This window comes from Ceratosolen solmsi, unplaced genomic scaffold (assembly GCF_000503995.2).
Source record: "Ceratosolen solmsi marchali unplaced genomic scaffold, CerSol_1.0 scaffold56, whole genome shotgun sequence".
Taxonomy (NCBI): Eukaryota; Metazoa; Arthropoda; class Insecta; order Hymenoptera; family Agaonidae; genus Ceratosolen; species Ceratosolen solmsi.
The window spans coordinates 3,252,320-3,262,336 of NW_011948425.1; the positions used below are offsets into that span (position 1 = coordinate 3,252,320).

At 52.5% G+C, this 10,017-nt stretch overlaps 1 protein-coding gene across 1 annotated transcript in view; it reads right to left on the reverse strand.

The window, feature by feature from the left end:
• LOC105362822 (growth arrest-specific protein 1) overlaps nt 1–2,403 on the reverse strand; it is a 13,658-nt gene extending 11,255 nt beyond the window's left edge. Inside the window, exon 1 of the mRNA XM_011500319.1 lies at nt 2,216–2,403. The gene's annotated coding sequence lies outside the window, so the exon portion shown is untranslated. The remainder of the gene's footprint in view (nt 1–2,215) is intronic.
• Nucleotides 2,404–10,017: the final 7,614 nt, after the last annotated feature.

The window sequence follows — 10,017 nt, forward strand, 5'->3', positions numbered from 1 at the left end:
CCCCCCCTTCCCCTTCCCCTTCCCCTTCCCCAACAGCCCATCGATATTTCACACAACCATGACAATGCTCCATTCGTCCTTGCGACTAAGCGACGCAAACAAATTTTGACCACGGCAATGACTATGCATTAGCCCGGCCAGCGGTTATCCCCAACGGGGCCTACACCCGCCAAGGACACTCGAGCGCTTAGAGGAAGCTCAAGGCTTAAAAAAGGCTTTTTCTTTTCTTCTTCTTCTTCTTCTTCTTTTTTTTTTTTTTTTTTTTTTTTTTTTTTTTTTTTTTTATTCACCTCGATTTCGAGGGGCCGTATCCCTGTTCCCTAGCTCACTCGACCCTCGCGTCCAAGAGGATCAAATTAAAAAAATTGACGAATCCAAATGGTGGCGCGCGCGCCCACGCACAGCCACGCACAGTGACTATAAAGGCTGGTTATGGGATGAAACAAGAGGGCGCCGATCGTCCTGTCGGCCGATGCCACGGAAGCTAATAAATTTTCATTAATTCACGTCTTAAGCGCGCCACGTCGTCGGCTGAAAATGATTTGTGAGGAGTATCGGATGAAAGGATTTTGCGTTACGCTGCCACGTCGGCTAAAGGTTACGAGCTCAGCGAGTCTTTGGTAACGCACTCGCTCGCTCACTCCGCGCTTATTACTTTGGGATGTTTAAAAATAGAGATGCGCATTTAGTGCCTCAAAGCGTTATAGAATGCGCGCGGCTAATATTTACCTATAAGACAAGCGGTGGAGCGGAAGTCACCGGCCGTTCTTCGGCAAATTATGCATAAAAGTCAGTGTCAGGCTGGTGAAATTACGCCGCGCATTTATTACATACTCTGCCCTATAATAATTCACACACGCGCACACACACGCACACACACGCACACACGCGCACACGCACACGCGCACGCGCACACGCGCACACACATACGCGCGCGCGCGCGCGCGCGGGCACGATCTCACTCTATCTATATCTCTATCTCTATATCTAACGTTTATTTTTGTTTTTGTTATTTTGATGCTTTTGCTGACGCTGCTATTGTTGTCATTGTCGTGGTTGTTTCAATGCACGGCACAAAATTTGCATTCGCGCGTAAGAACAAGGGCAATGGAAACAATGGTACCGCTGAGTACTACGTTCACTGCGAATATTTTGCGCCACCAACGCCGCGCAATTCCCCGACAATTACATTCCTCGTACAATGAAAATTCAATGACACGGGACTACGGCTCTCTTGCCTTCCTTATACGATTACACCATCATTCAAACAGGATCTCGCATCACTTTACGAACGTCAACGTCTCACGTGCACAACCATCTCTTTAAACTATGTAAACATTTGATGAGCGTCGCTCGAGTCACTTACTTCGCTCATTAACGGCACAGCTGCTTTCATTAGCTGGATTGCTTGCTACAAGCACACGACCAGCTCCCACCATATTGGCGCGGCCAATTAAAATATTTATGAGAGGCAAATGACAATGGTTTGGTACAGCTACTCAGTGCAGAAAGTCCATTGCATTAAGGGGATATTGCTCACGCGAAACAAGATGCTTCTATCGTTTTACCGATTAGACGAGGCGGCACGATATTAGACCGCGGGACAATGGTAAGCACGGGACTTTATAACGGCCCTAATGGACCAAATGTCAATCGAAAAATCATCCAGCCTCCGGCTGAGATAGTGCAATATCGGCGCTATAGAAAAAAAAAGAAAAAACAATAAAAAACGACGTCGAGCCCGCGTTGATGCATCATGCGTCGTGGAAGAGGATCGACGGGATAGACGCGATATAGAGAAAAAATGGTACGGGCCGACAGTGTCGTCGGCGATGTTTGCCCCGGTGAGAGGATCGAGGGTACCTATTTAGCCGTGGTGTCGGGAGCCATTAGCCTCGCGAAAATATGCCGATGCGTCGTCGCGCAAACAAACATCATCCTCGCCGTGGGGAAAAAGCGTAGCGAAGGAGAGATGCTGATGGGACGCCGCGGCCCGCGAGCGACTTGACATTCTGGGAGTGGGATTGGGTCGGTCGAGCGGGTCCAGGGAGAACTTGGGACGAAAGGAGGACGGGAAGGCGTAAGGCGCACCACATTCCCCGGTGAGTTTTTACATTCGACAGCGCCAATTAAAGTCCATCCAAGCGGTTACCAAGAAAGCAGAAGGAATTAGGAAGCGGAAGAAAAATACCGGTGTCAGGACGGATTGCGTTACCTTGTTTGTTCCGAGTGTCTCGCCTCGGGCACGTTTAATCACATTGTCCCAAGGCCCGGGGCAGGAGCGTCGTCACGAGATGCTCCTTCCGCCCCCGCCACGTATCCTAACTCCACAGCGCGTAGTTAAACTCTTCGTCTTTTTTGCCGCAGCCACCGCCGCTCTTGCTATATCACTCTCTCTCTCTCTCTCTCTCTCTCTCTCTCTCTCTCTCTCTCTATATATATATATATATATATATATATATATATATATATTTCTCTTCGGAACGAGTGTCCGTGGCGCGGATTCCTCAAGGCGAGTGCGTGCTCCGATGTCCGTGTTGGCGGGCGCGCAGCCTCCGAGGGACTAGATTGAGTTGTGACGGCTGGCCGGGGCCGGCTTCCCTCGTCGCCCCCTCCTCGTCGAGTTACGGCGGCCGCTGCTCCTGGAGGAGGGGGACGCACGGGCACCCCGGACTCTTCGCCTGATTGAGACGCCAACTCCCCTCCGGCCGCCAGCCGAGCGACGCCGCCGCTATCGCCGCTGCTGCCGCCACCGCCACCGCCACCGCCACCGTCACCGCCACCGTCACCGCCACCGCCACCGCCACCGCCACCGCCCCGCCCCCGCCCAACCACCACCACCACCGCCACTGCCACCGCCACCGTTACCACCGCCGATGGGTCGGGTGGAACTCCGTGGGACGGCCGGGGTGGACGGGGGGACGGATGAATGGATAGAGAAGGAGCCAGCGGCAAAGGCGACGGCGGCGGTGGCGGCGGCGGTGGCAGCGGCAGCGGCGACAGCGACGGCAGTCAGGGCTTCGCTTTTACGACGCGTCCCTTTCCGGCTTTCCCAAGGCGGCGGCGATGCGACCTCGCGGTTATTGCTTTCATCGGTAGCGGTCTTGTTTAAGCGAGTGGATCGATCGCCGGCAAATCGTCATAAAATCCTCATATCGTAACATCGTTACTTGCAAAGACCTTATTGACCTCTCGCAACGCCCGTAACTCGACTCCAACAGCGCGCCCGTCGCCCAGTTTCACTTGGCTTTCCAGCTCGGAAAGTGACCACCGGCCACCACATCGTACCAATGATCGATCGATGAACAAACCGCTCGCAGATAACTCTTCAGTCGACCTCCCGACCGATTCCATCAAAACAATGCAGCGACGCGAGTGACAGCGACTCTCCTGAGCAGATTCTCTCATTAACGAGCCCCATCCCCGTTTCCCACGTTCATCGTAACGCCGAAGCGCTAAACGTGGCTCCTTACCTCTGCATCACCACCACCACCACCATCACGACCACCAGCACGACCACCACCAGCGGCACTTTCGATACTCTCTCGCACGTCCACGTGGTTCTCATCCACCTATCTCCCCTCGCGCGCGCGTGCGCGCCCTCGTACAACTCCGGCAAATTGCTCGTGACGCCCGACCGGAGCGAATGTGCGACTGAAGCCGCACAATGATGCGTGTGGCGCGGCATGGGAGGAGGATTCGACAAAAGCGACCGCCATCGAAGGGATTTATGCCCTAGGGGCTATTTCCTGTAAGGTTGGACGTCTTTTGGACGTCGGGATGTTCCCGTGGGATTAGCCTGATCGACGGGAATAGAAGACAATCGTTCGCGTACAGGTGAGCCGATCTCCGATCTCCGATGTCCATCGTAACGTGGACGCGCGTCCTTATTGACGGCAAGAAGAATCTCTTGTGCGTTCACTTGCGCCCCGTAGATCGCGTGCGTCCGTCCGTCCGTCCACCCAGTTGAAACTCGGCGCTAGCTGGTACGATGATCCTAGACGATACATCGTCGGCTACTGCATGGAGGTGGGAGGTCATCGACACGACGTCGGATTCTCGACTCCTAGCCCCGGAAGAAATCGAGAAATCGGAGACGAGCCGAGGAGGGCCGCTTCCCTTCTAATTCGCGATTACGGTGTTTCGTGCGTAATATCGCAACTGGAGAATAATGGGAGCGGTCGGAGCTGGGTCGACGTCGGCTCGCGGGCCAGAGGAAGCGAGGCGGAAAAAGAAAGAAATCGACGTCGGAGGCGCGATCGCCGGAGCCGCGCACGAATATCCATTTACACGACCTGCCCCACCCGTCCTGCCTCACTCCGCCTCTTTCGCGTCCTAGGCGCCGGCCACGAGGCAGCATCGCAAACTCGTTAAGACGAGAAAAAGGCGCCGGGAAAGATGAAAAGAAGGAGTGATGATAAGATAAGAGGGGGTGGGGGGTGGGGAGGGTCCTGTTCCGAGTTGGTTGCGGCATTGGTTGCGTAACGCCCGATAACCAACTGGAAAACGCGACACCGGGGACAAGGCCGCTCGAGGCGACATTTTCTCGCCGTGTTTTTTAAGGGGGGATTCGGCGCGAAATGGCAAAGCGAGCGAGCGTGAGAGGGAAAAGCGAGAAGCCGGGGGGTGCGGCCCAGCTGCCGGGCCCGCTACCTGCTCCGTTCCCGCTCGCTCCGGGGTCAGGCTCGAGCAGGCCTGTCCACGGGTAACATGACAATGGACCCGAGGCGCGACGCGGGGCCCGGAGGCTGAGCAGGGGAATGCGAGCTCCCAGCTCAATCTCCTCGCCCCTGGCGTGCTCGTACCTTTCGTCAACGGGAGAGAGAGAGAGGGGGGGGGGAGCTCGAGGAAATTCGAATACGCGTGGCCCGGGGCATGAAATCGGTCAACCGTGGACGGGAGACCGCCAGAGGTAAAGGACACTTCCGTGGTCGGGTCAGCATCCTTTCGCCTTCTTTCGCATCCTTTCGCCTCCTCTCGACTCATCTCGACTCCTTTCGACTCCTTTCGTCTTGCGCGTTAGTGAAATAGAGGAGCTTCCTCGCGGAGGACCTCGACAAATTCACAGGCAGTGACTTTCGCGGAATGCCCAGTCGACGAAAGCCCTAGGTCGTAGGCATTTGATTCTGAAGTTTTGAGCCGCCGTTGCTGGGCCCCGTGCCTCTTATCGCCTTACCGTGGCCTTGAGATTAACGAAGAATCCTCGCCGAGATCGAGCACGTGCTTATTTTGTTTCAATAACTTTATTTAGTCCTCTTTCCGCTGTCTTGACCCCGGCGTGTATCATTTACGGCCGATGATTCAGCACGCAGCATCGAGCCATTTTACGCACTAGCGAGCCTTGCCAAATAAAGAAGACGAAGAGGAATGAGAGAGGAGAGGAAGGAAACGATGAAGGAAGGAAGGAAGGAAGGAAGGAAGGAAGGAAGGAAGGAAGGAAGGTAGAATAGGAGGAGAGAAGATAGATGAAAAATAAGAGGGAGAATGCAGAAACGGCGTTAGGACAATGCGGGGTGAGGTGGGCGGATAAAATTATTACGAGGCAGTCGCGAATATGCCGGTAATAACGCTTTGGAAAATGGATTTTGAAAAATTTACGAAGACTACGCTGGAATGTTGCCAAATGAAGGCGAGCCAAATGTTAGACGTACGCGAGGGAATCGCCATTTTTATCTAGGTTGAGGAATGGGAAAAAATCGTGATGCCGTGTAAGTATGGCATGCATGGCTGTGGCGGGGTGGGGGGGGGCGGCAAGAGCTTATCGAGGCTTACCTAATTAAACTCGCAATAAGCTAGGCAGACTAGGCGTATTGAGGGTGATAAGTCCATTGGGCCCATCCGCGCAGGGCCTACGGCCGAGCTTGTGCCGTAACGATATACACGTAACGACGGCAAAAATCATCGACGAATCAATAATCGCTCCTCCCCCGAGTGCACAAACGACGGGCAAATAAATCGCTCGCCGAGGTTTTGACTTTGCGGCCGATAAGTTCAGCTCGCATAAATCTATAATTGAGCATAATAAAGGAAATAAAAGTTTTATGAAACGGCCGAGGACGCTAAAGAGCTGTTATCGGAACGTCAAGTTACAAACGACTAGCCGAGATATTTGGATTTAAAGCTGCTGCATTCGTTTAACGACTTACCTGCCAAACGAAGCCCATTGTCAATGCAACGGGGGCTCACATAGCCGATAGATCGATTAGCCGCGTGTCCCCGTAGTGGGCTGTCACGATGACGCGCATCTTTTATCTTCGCCTTAGCCGGTCATCTCCACCATCGGCATCAGCCCGGCTACGAGGACAAATGGATGAGCGCGGATTTTTCAGCTTCTTCGCCGTGGGTACGAGGGTCTTGGCGAGCGGGACGATTACTCGGCAGCTTTCCAGCCCATGTCGGGAGTTGTCGGTAAATGCTCGGCATTGGTCAAATTGAAATTGATTTATATGTCGATAGTCGATAGTCGATAGTAAAGGCCGGTAATAAAGTCATCGAGCGGTGGCCGCGCGCGCGCGCGCGCACTTACATAAATTACGAGACGTTGCATTAATGTAAGCGGTACGCGCACCGTACGGCATATGCCTCCATGCAAATTGTACGTTAAGCACGCGACTCGGCACTTATCTCGGCGATCTTTGCATGCGAATCATAAAAAATGAGCCAATTAAAAAAGCAGGTTATGCGGAGCGGTGGATGTTTGGATGGGAGGGCGTCGGGGGGCAACATTAGCTGAAAGTCCCAAAGCTTATCCGAGCGGTGGCCAGTGGCCCCGAGTCGGCCTTATAGATTCGCGGTCAAATGAAAATGATGCCGCGCCTTCCGGGAGCTCGGAGGGATAAAAAACGATACGGACGGTCGGCGCACGCAAGCACGCACGCGCCACGACTAATAAGTCCCCTCATCCCTCCAGCCAACCCGTCATCACCGTCGGGTCGTCAGTCGTGACTCTGTATCACTCACTCTCACTCTCTGCCTCTCTTTCACTCTCTGTCTCTCTTTCACTCTCTGTCTCTCTTTCACTCTCTGTCTCTCTTTCACTCTCTGTCTCTCTTTCACTCTCTGTCTCTCTTTCACTCTCTGTCTCTCTTTCACTCTCTGTCTCTCTTTCACTCTCTGTCTCTCTTTCTCTCTCTCACTCACTCTCTCTCTCTCTCTCTGTCTCTCTGTCTCTCTCTGTCTCTCTGTCTCTCTCTGTCTCTCTGTCTCTCTCTGTCTCTCTGTCTCTCTCTGTCTCTCTGTCTCTCTCTGTCTCTCTGTCTCTCTCTGTCTCTCTGTCTCTCTCTGTCTCTCTGTCTCTCTCTGTCTCTCTGTCTCTCTCTGTCTCTCTGTCTCTCTCTGTCTCTCTGTCTCTCTCTGTCTCTCTGTCTCTCTCTGTCTCTCTGTCTCTCTCTGTCTCTCTGTCTCTCTCTGTCTCTCTGTCTCTCTCTGTCTCTCTGTCTCTCTCTGTCTCTCTGTCTCTCTCTGTCTCTCTGTCTCTCTCTGTCTCTCTGTCTCTCTCTGTCTCTCTGTCTCTCTCTGTCTCTCTGTCTCTCTCTGTCTCTCTGTCTCTCTCTGTCTCTCTGTCTCTCTCTGTCTCTCTGTCTCTCTCTGTCTCTCTGTCTCTCTCTGTCTCTCTGTCTCTCTCTGTCTCTCTGTCTCTCTCTGTCTCTCTGTCTCTCTCTGTCTCTCTGTCTCTCTCTGTCTCTCTGTCTCTACGTGTTCACGTCCCCACCAAGGGGCAGGAGATCCAGAGAGCGGCACACAAAGTCGCGCTCGAGAAAGGCTGCGGTTTTTCCTTTCGATTAGCGCTTCAAGGCCGCCTCGGCCGTGGGTCAGCAGCCACGCTCGCGGCTAACGACACCGCCGCCCAGACGCACCGCCAGGATCCTCTTCTGCGGTTGGATCGCTTACGCTTATTAAGGCTGGAGCGGCTGGGAGCGTCATTCGGCTAATGACGTCGCGGCTTCGTTTGTCGCACCGCGACCGGGGAAATTTCTCTCCTTCGTCTGCCCCTTCGGCAAAGTCCGCCCTCGTTTGTCCCCGAGCACCGAGCATTGTTTGACCACGTACCGAGCTACTGCGTACCTGCTCATCTTCTTTGCTCCGATTGTCACGCTTCCGTTAATGACGTTGTAGTTGACCGAGGCCGACCGTCGCGTTAGACCCCGAGGCTCTGCCGATCATTACCGTTCGCTCCCAGCCTCTCGCTACCCTTAGGACTTGACTTCATCGCAAGCCTGCCCTGGCCCCCTCCCCCTCCCCAACCCACCACCAATTCTCCAATCCTCCGAACCTCCGATCGTCCAATCGTCAAATTAACGTCTCGCCGTTATTTCGAGAATAAGCTTCGGGCCTTTAGAGCGGCTCTTGTCGCTTCAAAAGTATTCGTAAGCTAAGCGTCGTGCATGGGACTCTGTTTGTTTGCACACTGACCGATACGATACGCCTGACTCGCCGCATTAGCATTGACATGGAAAAATTACTCTACTCCTTACGTCATTAGCGTGACGATCGCGTCCTTTGAAAAATCGCATATTAATAATCTACGATGCTGCTCCATCAGGGTATTATTAAGGTGTCCGCAAGATAACGTAAACAGTTCCCTACGTGATAAAGCTTTAACCGTCGCTTGGGTCTGTCAACGTAAACGGCGTTATCCTATTATTTTCCTTATAATCGTTAATGCTACGATGCATTGTTGTGTGGAGAAGCGTGGAAATTTCAATTAGTCCCGAGGACGGATGTACCGTATAATTAATAAGTCAACCCAGTAATTTTTACATTTCGGTGTACTAAATAAAGTGTCACGAGATATGAGAGGCCGACTGATCGCCGTCACTTAAGACTGACGTAAAATTGACGTACGTTGATATTTGAACAACATTTTGAAAAACACTTTTCTTTAACCGAGACAATTTTCCCCTAAGGATTTTTCGCGTCATTCCCATAATGAAAGCATAGCCATGAATAAAAGAAGTGCCAATGCAAATGCGACATTATCAACATAACAGGCACATAATAGTTAAGCGAATTTCACTTTTTTTCCTTTTTTATTTTGTTCTTTTTTTTCTTTTTTTTTTTTTATCTTTATAAGGTATGAAACTCGTTTGCGCGCGTGTGCCTCTTGCCTTACATAAATCAACCGTTCACTCCTTCCTTTTTGCTTTCATTTGCCTTCGATATGCATATGCATATGCATATGTGCGTACACCCACAAACAAGTAAACAAACAAACGAACAAGTAAACGGACAAACGAACGAACGAACACGCGCACGTAGTTATGCTTTAATGAGACTGGGTATTTGGGTGGTGGTGGTGGTGGTGGTGGTGGTGGTGGTGGTGGTGGCGGTGGTGGTGGTTGCGGGAGGGGGGAGGACGATAATATTGAATGTGCGGGCAGAGGTTAGGGCGGATAAAGTAGTATTAGATCTTCGACCGTCTCGATCGATCGATCGTCTCGGCTTACGTGAATTGGATGAAGCTTTGGATGAGCTTGCGACAATATTTTGGATAACTAATGTCGCCAATGTTCCATTGTAAGTGAAGCGGCCGCTTTAAAAGTGGAACCATTGTAACGATAAAAGCAGGACGCCAACGATATTTAAGCCGTCGGGATGTAAAAAAAAAGTGAGGGCGCGGCTTATCGCGATCTCAATATCCTCTCCATAGACTCGTTGCTGCTGCCTAACATTCGATAGCGTCGATAGTAAAATATTATTTATATGCGTGATAATGGACAAGTAGGTTCGCACGCAACCCCGTCCTCCTCCCCGTTGGCCCGGAGTGTCCCGGGCGCAATCTACCCCGGGGATTGAAGAGGCACGATTCCGTCCTCGCCTAATGTCGCCTCGGCTTTTCCAACCCGCATTGGCAATACGAGCGGATATCACCTCGTTTGGATAGCGCACGAGGAGTCACGCAGTCCCCCAGTCTATTTATCGCCGCGCATATTAAAAGGACGATAAAACGCCCGGGTCGACGTGGAGTCGTGGCTGAATGGTTGAGTGGATGGGATGGGATGGGATGGGTGGGGGGAG